The 14,639-nt window shown below is 45.6% G+C and overlaps 1 protein-coding gene across 1 annotated transcript in view; it reads right to left on the bottom strand.

Annotated features, from left to right (window-relative positions):
- Window positions 1-7,731, bottom strand: part of CIMIP1 (ciliary microtubule inner protein 1) — an 86,534-nt gene extending 78,803 nt beyond the window's left edge. The window contains exon 1 of the mRNA XM_083744825.1: window positions 7,719-7,731. The gene's annotated coding sequence lies outside the window, so the exon portion shown is untranslated. The remainder of the gene's footprint in view (window positions 1-7,718) is intronic.
- Between the last annotated feature and the right edge of the window lie 6,908 nt (window positions 7,732-14,639).

Raw genomic sequence — 14,639 nt, forward strand, 5'->3', positions numbered from 1 at the left:
TGCACAATTTCTGTTCTCATCCTGAAGCAAAGTTCTTAACCCAAGGTACTATTTCTGGGTTATCGGAGTCTGTAACCTGAAGCGTCTGTAACCCAAGGTACCACTGTACTATGATGCATGGCGTGGAAATTTCCACTGAAGCTGAAGAAGAGACAAAGAAGAGCCTAACAAGTTATACATTAGTGGGACCAGTGGGGCAGGGCGAGCGTCCCAGGGGGGCAGGGGGCACGTCCCGGGGGTGCTCCGACCGCCACACATGTCCAGGGGTTCTTCCTGATGTTTAGTCAGAATCTCTTTCTTGTAACTTGAAGCCATCGGTTCGTGTCCTAGCCTCCAGAGCATGAAAAAACAAGCTCACACCATCTTCCATGTGACATCCCTTTAGATATTTGAAGGTGGCTGTCATATCTCCTCTCAGTCTTCTCCTGTCCAGACTAAACATACCTAACTCCCTCAACTCTTCCTCATAAGGCTTGGTTTCCAGACCCTTGGTCATCTTGGTTGCCCTCCTCTGCATACATTCCAGCTTGTCAATATCCTTTTAAAATTGTGGTGCTCCAGGTGTGGTCTGACCAAAGCAAAACAAGTTCTTAACCCGAGGTACCACTATACAGACACATTATAGAGCTATGTACTTTCCATTTCAATGTGTGTCAAACAGTTAATAGAATGGACTCCCTGAGGAGGTGGTGGATTCTCCTTCCTTGGGTGTTTTTAAGCAGAGGTTGGATGGCCATCTGTCATGGAACCTTCAGATTCCTGCATTATAGGGGTTGGACCAGGTTGGACCAGACCTTGGGATCCCTTAACAACTCAACAGTCCTATGATTCTATGAGCATTTCCCAACATCAGATGATGAACAAATCAAGGGGACACTGGCTTCACTGACGCAAAAGGACACAGATCAAGACAGCTTCAGAACTCACATGCTGTCTATCCCTCGTCTCATTTTGCTCCTGCACTATCACTTGTGATGGAGATTTGGGCAATGAGGCGTTTGCCCAGTAATCTGTTTTGAAAGATGTATTTTTGTTATCCTTCTTTGTCTTCTTCCCCCATTACCAGTGCTTCCACTCGGTGCATTCTCATTAGAACAATAAAATGTAAGGTTATTTCTGAAAGACATAATGGGAAGTGAATAGCCTGGTGTGTTTGATGCTGCCTTCTCTGTGCCTTCTACCTGCTCTAGGCAAGAGAAGGAAAAGACATGGAAAGGGATGGTTATTGAAGCAATGGTCAGAAAACACCGGCCCCCAGACCAGATACAGGCCTATAGCTAGATTTCATCTGGCCTTCTGGGTCTTCTCCAGGTCACCAGCTGTTCAGCAAGCAGGGAAAGGGGTTCTGATGTTGTGCGAAGTGTGCAATTACAGTTCCTTCCTCTGCAAGATCAAAGCAGAGGGAAAATGTCTCAGCAGACTTGAGTTCCGTGAAAATATACAGAATGTAGCCTATGCATGCGATTTTGGGGATGAAATTGCGCTTGGAAGTTTGAAGCTTTAGCTATCCTTAATGCAGGGCTTGTAGCTCATCTGCATATTGACCTTATTTGAATTATTTGGGTGAGATCTCTAATTTTGCCTTTTGCTCAGTCAGGACAGACGAAGGGTGTTGGAGAGCTTTGTTTTGTTATTACATTTTTTTTTTTAAGGATATGGAGAAACTGGAAAGGGAAACTAGAGTGGAGTTACTAAGAATGAAATGGTTCTGCTTCCATGGAAAATAGCTATGTGTGGGGGTGACTGTGTGTGTTTCATGTGTGATTGTGTGGATCTCATGGGTGTTGTATTCTTTATGGGTCTCAGGAGTGCCAGCTTGGCCCCATGACTGTGGATGCCCAGGGACATGGGTGCCATGCAGCATGCATGGCCCTCGTACTGAAATTTATGGGTGTTCGGCCCCTTAATGGGGAATTTTTGTGGGTGCTCAGGCGCCCAGGGCCCCAGAGAGTTGGCATCTATGATGGATCTTGTACCACCACCCATTTGGGGCCCTAGCCCTGCTCACTACTAGAATGCAGTCCCCTACAGCTTTCCACTGGAATAATCTATTTCAATTGCCACCATTTCCCAGAACGTTTTTGGCACTCTGTGTGCCCTCCTGTACTCAGTGGGTTCTTATGTGACTTATAACAGAGAGTAGTCTTTGTGTCCAGGACCAGCTGGAGACGTTTAGCTGCCTGAGGCAATGCGCTAGCTTAGGGTGCCACAGGGCAAGTTGCCTAACCCTGCCAACTGGTAGGGCTGGCCCTGTTTGTGTAGTCTAAGCCGCTCTGCAGAATTCAAGGGGGAAAAAATGCATGTGAAAGAAAGAATTCAGGAACAACACTAAACTTGCATTTTCAATCTCTCTTTGACAGGCCCGTCCTCCATCTCTGCTGTGTGAGTAGATCTTGCTGCTGATTCTAACTCAGGCAGAACTGGAAATCTGTCAAGAGAAATTTCCAGCCAAGGTTTGAAATGTCAGCAAGAGTTGAACAATGCAGGGAGGAGTGACCCTCTTTTCAAATCACACCGGGGGGGGGGGGAGCAGAGAGAAACCATATTTCCCTTCACTGCAAGAAACAAATAAGGGTCTATTTTCCTCTCTTCCTTGGCCTCCCCCCTCCAAGATGGGCTTTATGAGCTGACAAATACTGAAAGCTTTCCAACATGTGCAAAGCTAGACGATGCTGGATACTGGCCAAAGTCATCAAAGCATGTGACCAAAACGATGCTTTCTACCCCTGCCCCCTTCCACCCCACCCCCATTTCCCACTGCTACAACTCCTAGAGTTCTGTATAGCAGCAAGCAAAGGCAAGACAGGCAGATGGTCCGCTACATGCTGTGAATCTGTCTATTTTAGTTACCTCTTCAAAATGATGCTCAAAACTGTCAGGAACAGCAAGACTTGAACACTCACCAACAGGAACTCAGCAATGTTGATGAGTCTGTGGAGCTTTCCAGAGAACAGGATCTGGCAGTGACCTTGACCCACAATGCTTGCACCAACACTTCAAGGAAGTCAGTAGATCATCCACTTCTGGGGAGCTGTGCAATGGTCTTGCACCATCTCTCGTCCATGTTATTATGCTGCTACTCGGTAGTGGCTTGCTGGGTGTCAGCGACTGGCAGGTTGACTGTGCACTGGGGGAAGAGAGGCTGGAGTCTGATTTGGAAGAGGGGGTTAGTGGGCTGTGGTGGCCTGTACCAGCCAGGAGGCAAGAATCTGCAGCAAGGGAAGTTTCAGAGCTGGAGGAAAAGGAAGAGGAAGAGGAAGAGGAAGAGGAAGAGGAAGAAGAAGAAGAAGAAGAAGAAGAAGAAGAAGAAGAAGAGCTGGTCTCTGACTGTGAGTGTGCAGCCCACACGGGAAGGTACATAAACTGGTGGAGGGAGAGTGGTCCCCAGTTGCTGCAACTGGTCCATAGAGCACGGACCTGGAAATAGCTGCCTTGATGGGTGTGCATAGGTCTACAGAGCTGTAGAAGCAACTGTGTTATCATTGACAATAAAGACTTAACTCTCTGCCATGTGCATTCCTTGGCTAAGAAGTACCCTTTACACTGGATGGGGTAGAGCTCTGTTTTGCTATCTTCCTGGCAGCAGGTCAGAAGAAGTTGGGGAGGGGAAAGGCAATGGGAAGCTTGGTGTGTTGTTGCAAATGCACTGTCAATGCAATCTGCTGCTCCTGCTGGTGTGTTTGCATCACACTGACCTTCCTGCTGCCTGCCTCCTGGTAAACAACTGACCCACATCATGGGGAGCTAATATAGAGGCTCCAACATGTCCCCTGGTGAGCCACTTCTGCTTCTCAATGATCTTCAAATGGCTTCAAGGAGCTCATAATTGCCTTTCTAAATCAGACCCAACTCTATTTTCTAAAGCAGAGGTGGGGAAACATAATCTTGTAGCAGAGGGGTAGCCAATGCAGTGTCTTCCAGATATTGTTGGATAGCCCCCATCATCCTTGTCCATTGACCATGCTGGCTGTGGCTGATGGGAGTTGGAGCTGAAAAACATCTAGAGGACACCAGTGTTATGTACTGAAGTTCTCATCCTGGGCCAGCAGGGGGATACTGCAGATAGTTCAGGTCCACATATGTAAATAAGGGATTGAAAGTGACCTTCAGTGATTGGATAGTTACAGAAAGTTGTTACAGTTATGTTGTACTGGAGCTCTATATAAGCAGGCTGACTGAACCCTTCAGTTCAGTTCTGTCCTGGCCTGTGAATAAACAAGAGCTGTTTGAAGAATCGCTGTGTCATCTGATATGTTCACCCACAACTTAACAACCACATTGCTTACCCCTCTGCTTACCAGTTGTGTGATTAATTTATTTTTAGTCTCAGTGCTATTTTTCTAGAAAAAGAGGTGCCAGAACTCATCACATCTCTTAGAAAGGCAATGTTGCCCACCTGAGAGGTTCCAGAACCCATCTGAGCGGTGCCAAAACTAATTTTTGGTAAGTTCCCATTGAGGGAAAAAAAAAAAGGTCCTGCTTAAACTTATTAGACTCTTGTCACCTGTAAGCCCCCCCCCCCGAAACTTATGTTTAAGAAAAATACACGCACATACATTGTACCCAAAGAAAAAACAGCAGGCAGGGACTCATGTAATACATTATTACGGCAGCGGTTGGCCTAGATGACTTGGGGTACCTTCCAACGCTACAATTCTATGATTATAATATTTCATAGAATATACAATTTATGGAAAAGCAAAACCAATAAGAAATCAATAGTTGCCTTTCCCATGTCTGTGGTTTTTGGGGAGCAAAAAAGGGGTGCTGTGACTGTGAAGGCATCGCAGCAAGGATATGTGTGTGTGTATACACACACCGTATTTTTCACCCTATAGGACGCACCGGCCCATAGGACGCACCTAGTTTTTTTTTGGGGGGGGGGAATAAAGAAAAGAAAAATTATTCCCCCCCCAGCCGCGGCTTCAGTGCGCCCTGCGCTCCGGGCAGCAGGCTGCTATCTGCAGCCTAGGGAGCCCTGCGGGAACTCCCGTGGGCTCCCCAGGCTTGCTGATAGCTTCCTGAAGCCTGGAGAGCGAGAGGGGTTGGTGCGCACTGACCCCTCTCGCTCTCCAAACTTCAGCGAAAGCCTGCATTCGCCCCATAGGATGCACACAGATTTCCCCTTCATTTTTGGAGAGGAAAAAGTGTGTCCTATAGGGCGAAAAATACTATATATATGTGTGTGTGTGTGTGTGTGTGTGTGTGTGTGTGTGTGTGTGTGTCTGTGTGTCTGTGTGTATACATCTGAATCGGGGGGGGGGGCATTTCATTCCTGCACCAATGGCTTCCCTTTGCAGCCTTCACCTTTTTGACTTTCTGAATTCTGTAAATGTTGTCTGTTTCCTTCTATAAATCTAGCAGAGACCTGCATTAAAAGATAAAATGGAGGATGTGGGAAAGCAGAAAGGGTGAAAACAGCAAAGAAATATGCAGGGAAAGCCAGCTGTGGATAATCTGATAGGTCACTTACTGCAGTCATAGAGAGACTAATGGGGTATCAAATGAAAGCAGAGAGCATATACATTTTCAAGGGGGAAAACGAATAGATTGGCTGCTTCCCACTCCCCAAATAAGCAGAGACACTTAACAAAAGGGGAAGTAAATGAATGCACACTTGAAACTGGTTCATATATTTTAACAACTGATAAATAATAGCAAATGATACTGTGTTTTAAACATGCCATCTGTTTTGTAATTCAAAATGTTGTTTTGTGAGTATATCTGAAACGAACTGTTTGAATTGTGATATAATGATTTGAAAGGAATTGATGGTACAAGGCTGTTTATTGCGGTGATGCTATGACACTTATCCCTGTTCTTTTGCACCACACTTCGGTGAAGTGCTTTGGAACATGCAAATTAAAGTGAAGCTGATAGGATTACCACTCCTGGAGTACATTGGTTGCAGTTTGTGAAACCTCCTTAGCAACTATCTCAGGTCTGATTATGGTTCTCTGAAATGACCTCTGTCCCAAGTCTAGCATTATGTTCTTTACGTCATTTTCCTAAACAGGATTTTTTTTTTAAAAGGGGTTGTTGTTGTTGTTGCTGTTGTTGTTGTTGTAGGGCAACAGGGCATTTTATTCCACTTTAAATGGCCAATACAGTGGTACATTGGGTTAAGTACTTAATTCGTACTGGAGGTACGTTCTTAACCTGAAACTGTTCTTAACCTGAAGCACCACTTTAGCTAATGGGGCCTCCCGCTGCCACCGCGCCGCCGGAGCACGATTTCCGTTCTCATCCTGAAGCAAAGTTCTTAACCTGAGGTACTATTTCTGGGTTAGCGGAGTCTGTAACCTGAAGCGTATGTAACCTGAAGCGTATGTAACCCGAGGTACCACTGTATGTGTTTTTGGAGGTGGCCTGGAGTCCAGGAAGTTTGCTCACTTGCCTATTCTTCCCACCCCTGCTCATTGCGCAAGGATAACAAAACCCAAAGATGCTATCAATTTTAAATGAAAACATTTAGGGAGATGGGTAGCAATGGAAATCTAATTAAGAACGTTTAACACCTACATGGTAATGGTAGGGTGAAAATTTACGCCTTGTCCAGGCTTATTTGGAGAGTGAGAGCAAGAATATACAGACTGGGATCCTATGCACACTTACCCAGGAGTAACTCCCATTTAACACAATGGGACTTACTTCTGAGTAGACATGGCAAGGATTGTGCTGACAGTATGTTTTCTGAGTGACACAAAAATCAATGCCCTTATTAAGAGAGAAACCTAGCATCCGGGATTTAAATTGAGCTAAACGGATAAAGATGGCCTGTGGAAACAAACAGCCTGTCCTCCCAGCTTAATTGACTTTGCTTAACTCCTTTTAAGTAAGTATTAATATCGATTGGTATTTGTTTTTGATTTGACATTGACACAAATGCCTGCTTGGTTTTAGGAAAGGTGGCTTGAGGTCAGCTGGGGGAAATGTATTGCGTAGACGAGCTTCCGAGGATGTCCAGTGACTAGGAAGAAAGCCGAAATCAATACCAGGTACATGATGAGAGATTCCCAAAGCGGCAGGGTTTGAAAACCACCGGTCAGTCAGGAGAGCCTTGTGGGCGAGTTGCCCAAATCCCGATGGCATTGTGCTTGAAGCATGCATCAGAATTCATGGCCATGAAAGGGACTGCGTGATGAATTCAAAGCGTAAGTCCTTTCGCTGGGGTACATCTGACTTTTGCAGCATCCTGGTTGTGGAGGTGAATGTCAGTGAATATGCAGTTGGTGAGGAAGGCTGAGGTGTGGGCTGTCATTCTGCCAGTGCAATGAAACAGCTGGTCCTCTTTCCATGATTTCCAAAAAAGGCCTCTTTCCCATCAGTTTCATGGAGGCAAAATGTCTCCATCATGGGGGGTGGGGTCATGATAGGAATCTCCCATGCCATCTTAAAATAAATGATACTAGGTGTCAATGCACGGGTGCCGCTGTGGATTAAACCACCGAGTCTAGGACTTGCCGATCAGAAGGTCAGCGGTTCGAATCCCCGCGATGGGGTGGGCTCCTGTTGCTCGGTCCCTGCTCCTGCCAACCTAGCAGTTCGAAAGCACGTCAAAGTGCAAGTAGATAAATAGGTACTGCTCCGGCGGGAAGGTAAATGGTGTTTCCGTGTGCTGCTCTGGTTTGCCAGAAGCGGTTTAGTCATGCTGGCCACATGACCCAGATGCTGTACGCTGGCTCCCTCGGCCAATAAAGCGAGATGAGTGCCGCAACCCTCGAGCCGGAGCGGTACCTATTTATCTGCTTGCACTTTGAGGTGCTTTTGAACTACTAGGTTGGTAGGAGTGGGGACCAAGCAACCGGAGCTCACCCCGTCGCGGGGTTTCGAACCGCCGACCTTCTGATCAGCAAGTCCTAGGCTCTGTGGTTTAACCCACAGTGCCACCCGCGTCCCTGCCAGTTAATTACCTTTGGCCAAATTCTGGATACAAAACTGCATGATTCATCTTGAAGTATTTCACTCATTATCATGTATAATATTTTTTGCCCTATTAAGGTCAACCAGAAGGCAAGAATGATAAGCTAAAATGACAACTTTGCATCTTTTATTTTTGACAATGCCAAATTTCTACTCCATTACAGAATGAACCCCTGTCTCTCACTAACTAAAGGTCAGTGGTCCATTATTTCCTTCTCTTTGTTCTTCTGGAACCAGCAGATGCTTCAACACATTATCCTATCAAGGTACGAATGGGGTCCTTTTTCTGTGTATACAGTCATCAGCACCCTTGCATTATCACCAACCATTTGCCTTCTAACACTGAAGGACAGTGTGTGTTTTATAACATCAATCTCAATTTGAACAAACAAATGGATGAAGTTTTTGCTTAAACCAGAGATGGTGTGAAGAACTTTCTCTACGCTTTTGTCTCCGATTTCATGCTAGACCTTGAGACCTCATCCTTTTCACAATGTCCCATTTGAAGCACAATATGGATTTCAAGGATTCCCTGCGACATCTTCTGGCTCTCATCCCTCACATTTTGTTCATTATTCCATTGAACTTTGGGACCACAATTGAAATGCCTGACTACGAAAATAATAGCAGGCATGTTCCTACTGAGAGTGTGTAGCAAAAGACGCTGTGTACGCCACAGGCACTGCTGATTTCAGTTTGAAAACATACGTATACTGTTGCTGGCATCCGTCTGTCTCGAGAGACAGTGGAGTGTGCTTTGGGCGGATTGGGAAAGGGGGTTAAACCGCTGCGATAGCAGCACCAAAGTGACCTCTCCAGGGCACAAGCTCGGGCAGTGTGTATGGAGATCCTGGACTGCCCAGACAACAAAACCCCACTCTCTGCCTCACTGATGTGGTCCAAAGGAAAGCAGAGCAATATGTCTGGCACCAGCTTGGCTGCAGGAGTTGCCAGAAGGAAGCATACAAGGTGCAATCCAACTGTCTCAGGGACTCCAGATTTGTGTAGGCTTCACTCCCTTAGTCCCTTCTTCTCCCAAATATATGCTGCAAGACAGCCGAGGTTTAGGATCAGAGTTTCCCTTTTCCTAGATGGGCCGCCTTCCCAAGTTGAGGAAGTTCACCTGCACCTCATTCCCTTCTATAGCACATACAGAAGCCATCTTCTCAGCCATTGGACCCACTCTTGGTCTCATCTGCTCAATCTTCTGGAGCCTGTCTTGCATGCAGGAAAAGCCCCTGATGGTTTGAGACTTATCAGCTACCCTCGCCTGGTTTAGCTGTCTAGTAAAAGCTGTTTTCTGGGTTGTGGCCATTGCTCCATGCTGGCAGCTTCTGGGAGCCACAGGTGAGAGCTGAGTGCAGGGTGGGGACCAAAGGTGGACAAACTAGAAACCAGAGGCCTTTCTCCTGGGCATAGTTGACCAATCAGTGTTAAAGAAGGATAGAACTTTCTTTATGTATGCCACAACAGCAGCAAGAATACTTATCGCAAAATATTGGAAGACACAAGATCTACCCACTTTGAAAGAATGGCAGATGAAGGTGATGGACTATATGGAATTGGCGGAAATGACCGGCAGGATTCGAGATCAGGGAGAAGAGCCAGTGGAGGAAGATTGGAAGAAATTTAAAGATTACTTACAGAGATATTGCATAATTAAGGAATTTTAGAGTAATGTTGGATTGGAACTAAGTGGTTTCTAGCTGTGATGGGTTAAAAGAATATGAAAAAAATGGGTTTATATAAGTAAAAATTTAAGATTGCAATAATTTAAGAATAAGATCTGGGTAACAAAAAGAGGGAAAGAAATTGTTGAATTAATAATTTGATTTGGAATACAAAAAAGGGTGGTATGAGGAGGTCCGAGAAACAAGTAAATGAAAAATAAGGAGATGGAAAGATTGATTGTTTTTAACAATTTCTGTTGGATATTTTTTCTTTTTTCTGTTTTTTTATTTTTTTGTAATGTAAAATCCTTAATAAAAATTATTATACATATATAAAAAAAACAAAGGTGGACAAACTACCCCAGAAGGAGGCTGACATGTCTCCCACCAGACCTACCCCTCAAAAAAAGAGCAAGTCTCTCCCGGCTGTAAAATTCTATGATAAAAAAATAAATAAAAGCTGAACATCAAAATAAAATGAATGCTCTGGACTACTAGAAAAGGGACTTCTGTGTCTTAAAAGCTCTTCCTGTCTGTTGGAAAGGGCTAAGCTGATAACTCATTCCAATTACGGTCTTTGTTCTATCCCATCCACTGCATCCCTTTGCATCCCATTCTACTGTGAGCTGCTCCGTCCTGTTGTGTGCAGACACTTTCCAATGCCTTTCAATGCATTCATCCATAAAGCACACACTTTGTGCACACCCTTTATGTAAAATAGGCATTTCCCCTCATACTTTTGGCATTGCAATTGCATGCAAATGCATTACAAAATCCAGAGAAGTGTCTAATGAGCTTGGTGGTTGCATTCTGAGCTGAAAGCAAGTTCGGGAGCATCACGTAGGATCAGTCTGCAGTGAAAAGTGCACAAAATGAATTGCTCCCCCATCCTAGCAGAAAAGGATATTGTGTAGAGCGAATGCAGAGGCACATCAGTGTTGTGATGCAAATTCAGATGCAAGGCATCTCGTGCATCCTATGTTCACAGTACATGCTGTGGATCAGGGGTCAGCAAACTTTTTCAGCAGAGGGCTGGTCCACTGTCCCTCAGACCTTGTGTGTGTGGGGGGGCGGACTATATTTTTTTTGGGGGGGGGAAATGATGCAAGAGCACCACGAGCCCTGGTGGCTGCTTACCTGTGTCTTGCAAGTGGCATGGGCTGGCGGCAGCGGTCGTGGTGGGATCATGAGCGGCGTGCGAAAGGGCTCCGGAGAGGGGCTGCTTAAAATGGTGGCCGCTCAAGTGCTGCTGCTGCTGGCACCAACAAAGCCCAGCCACATTCCTCCTCTAGGCAGGGCGGGGAGAAGCCAGAGGAGGGAGGGAGGAAGGAGGCACTGCTGCTTCTGCTGTGTGTGAGAGAGGGAAAGAATGTGCATGCTGGCGATCCATGCAGTGATTCCCGGACCGTCCGTCAGCAGGATCCAGATGGCAATTAGGCCTGATCCGGCCCACGGACCTTAGTTTGCCGACCCATGCTGTGGATGGAGACATGTGCTTCTAGTCAGTTGACAATCATCCTTCATTTTAAGGGAAGCATCCTGGGTCAGAATATCACATACCCATAGAACGCAATGGGGGCATCTCCTGTATTTTGCAAGAGAGAGGGAGGGAGGGAGGTGAAGAATGTTGTGGATGTAGCATATACTGATAAGGTTTAAGAAAAAATTTCCAATGAAGCTGCTAAAATGTGGGCTAGACAATGTTAGGTGGATGTGTAGGTTTTGAACTGACCAAACCCAAGGAGTGCTTCCCAATGGTTCCCTGTGACCCTGGAAAGAAGTGATAAATGGGGTGCTGCCGGGTGGTCTACTGGGCCCCATGTTGCTTAAGAGAGAGAGCCAGTGTGGTGTAGTGGTTAAGAGCGGTAGACTCATAATCTGGTGAACCGGGTTCGCTTCCCTTCTCCTCCACATGCAGCTGCTGGGTGACCTTGGGCTAGTCACACTTCTTTGAAGTCTCTCAGCCCCACTCACTTCACAGAGTGTTTGTTGTGGGGGAGGAAGGGAAAAGGAGATTGTTAGCTGCTTTGAGACTCCTTAAAGGGAGTGAAAGGCGGGATATCAAATCCAAACTCTTCTTCTCTTCTTCTCTTCTTAACATCTTTCTAAATTATTTTGATGAAGGAATGAAGGGGACGCTCATCAAATTTGCAGATGATGCCAAGTTGGGAGGGGTAGCTAATACTGTACCTAAGAATCAGGATTCAAGATGACAATAAGAGATAGGAGAATTGGTCCAAAACTAACAAAATGAATTTCAAGAGGGACAAATATGCAGGCAGGAATAATAAGGTGCACAAATATAGGATGGGGGGTACCTGGCTTGACAGGAGCACATGCAGAAAGGATCTAGGGGAGTGTGGCGACCCATGTTTTATCTAATACAAGAAGCTCTTTTGCTGGCAAGGAAGCCCTAGAATAAATTGGTTATGTGATAAATACCCATATTTTCACCATAACCACTGCCTGCTTGCGCATTGAAGCTCTAGTCCTTTCCTGTGCTGACTCTTCAGATGAAAAGAAATCTGAAATTTCATTCTGGCCAACCTTTAAAAATTCCTAAACTGCCTACACATTGTTTCCCATCAAGGCGTCTTCCCAGCGCCAGGTTTGGCAGGCAAATACTGAACAGTTGAGTATCTTAATTCCTTCCTTCCTTTAAAGACAGGGTAATTTATGAGTCCTTTGCAGCATACTCACTGCGGAATTAGCATAGTTCTAACCCAAAGTTGTGAACGCACATGTCTATTTAGATATTCGGCAGTTTTAAATAGGTAAAACGGGATTATTTCACTGTGATTTACAGCCAAATGAAGTGGGCAGTTATAGGTAATGATCAGTGTTGCCCTTCATCCCAACGTCCTTGAAAAGGGTTGAAGCCAGTAACTAGGAAACTTTGCAAGGACAGTGATAAATCTCTGAGGTGACGCATAAAAGTGCAGAGCTAAAGCAGTCCCAACCTCATGAAAAAGTATTATGTATTGATCTTTATGCAGGTATAAATGTCTGCGCCATCCATAGATTAGTTCTCCCTTCCATCCACTTCACTGATATTTTAGTGGGCTGCATAAAATCCAGGTTCCTTTAACGTGTACTAAGCATGAAATTATGAGCTGAAAGCTATGTCTTTAAAGTGCACTCATATAGTTTATTGCCATGTAGTTGATTCCCAGAACTTAAAATGTTACCAGATGTTCTTACACTCCAGGTATTCTGGAAATCTGCGTTGTGGCTTGGACCAGGACTGTGTTTGGGCAACGTCGCTGGGCTTAAACTAATTGAAAAATTCACTTTTGGCTAGGAGCAGAGCCACAGAAGAACATTCTTGAAATGTAAAAGAGGGAGAAAAGCATGTCAGAGGTGCACACCATGGCTTTGCACATGGACTGCCATTTTGCCTGGAAATCTGATGTACTCTGCTACTGCTAAAAGCTTTGTTGATAATCAGATGGCTCCACCCCCTCTGTTGCATCGCTGTGCCAGTGGCAGACGGTGGGCTCTCAAATTTCAGCAGTGCCCTGTGCAATGCTAAAATTTGGTGCCCCCTGCTTCTTGAGCTCTGTTCTACAGCATTGCACTGGCTAGCTCAGCTGGTTAGAACATGGTGCTGATAACACCAAGGTTGCAGGTTTGATCCCCGTATGCGACAGCTGCATATTCCTGCATTGCAGGAGATTGGACTAGATGATCCTCAGGGTCCCTCCCAACTCTACAATTCTACAATTCTGTGATTGCTGTGGCACCTCCTGCAGCGCAGAAGCCAGTGTGGCAGCGCCAGTCACACTACCCCAAAACCTCTGTGCTTGCCCCTGGTACCCTCCATACAGGGCAAATGCAGCCTGCTGTATCCATGTAGGCTCACTCTGCGATCTTAAAAAACATGCATTATCAGGGTTCTAAATCATGCCGAATGCCTATAGGTGAGGTATCCAATAAAGTACTACCACTAGCACAAAGCTTGTGCAACAGACCTTGGACTCACCTATACAGCTGCAAATAAAACATTTTAAGTGTGTTGTAGCATGCAATATACAAATGTGACAGTAGATGGCGATGGTGAGCTACGGCACATTCAACATATTTTTCGAAACAAGCATTTTCACAGCATATATATATATATATATATATATATATGCTTTCGTAGATTTTCACGGGTACAGGAATGCAGGTTTTGGTGTCCTCGGGTGTCTTCCCGTGTAAAAGTTGGGGTGTCTAGGCGACGTTTCGATGAGGTCTCACTCGTCATCTTCAGGCTGGTGCTTTCGGCTTCTTGTTGAGATCCCGCTCTGTTCCAGTAACAAGAAGCCGAAAGCACCAGCCTGAAGATGACGAGTGAGACCTCGTCGAAACGTCGCCTAGACACCCCAACTTTTACACGGGAAGACACCCGAGGACACCAAAACCTGCATATATATATATATATATATATATATATATATATATATATATGTATATACACCACTCTTTCACTTGTGAGGTGGAAGCAGGGCAAGCCCTAAGGAGCAGGATGTTTCTGATGTATTTCTTTTCCCCCTCTTGGTTTTAATGTATCTCTGTTGGGGGCTTCTGTCTGTCTGTTTGGTTGTAAGTCGCTTTGTGTTGCCCTGTGCAAGACAAAGTGACTTAACAAATTCAGTAAACAAAACAAAACTTCCCTTCTCTGTTTCAAGCACACAACCACTAACCCCTAAATCTGTTTTAGGGTTTCACCTAATCCTCCGGAGCAGATTTGACGAAGGAGGGGGTGGGGTCTTGCAAAGAGAGGTGAGGCATGCAGGGAAGTCCTTGTGCAAGTGGAAGATCTTCTCACTTCAGGCATTTAACTCCCAGCAATACATGGAAGTGTCCGTTCCAGCCAGGTCTCACTGGAAGCAGCGATTGAGGCCTTGGCATGACCATGGTGGGGCTTGATTCCCTTCCTTGGCTTTGGCTCGGTGGGAGGGGTCACTTCTGGCTCTTCCCACCCCACCGACAGCTGAGGTCACACATGCAGAGCTCGCCCGCCAACCGCAGGTAGGCGAGGGCTGCAGTTTGGGAGCCGTCCTG

This window comes from Podarcis gaigeae (genome assembly GCF_964106915.1).
Source record: "Podarcis gaigeae genome assembly, chromosome: 6".
Lineage (NCBI taxonomy): Eukaryota > Metazoa > Chordata > Lepidosauria > Squamata > Lacertidae > Podarcis > Podarcis gaigeae.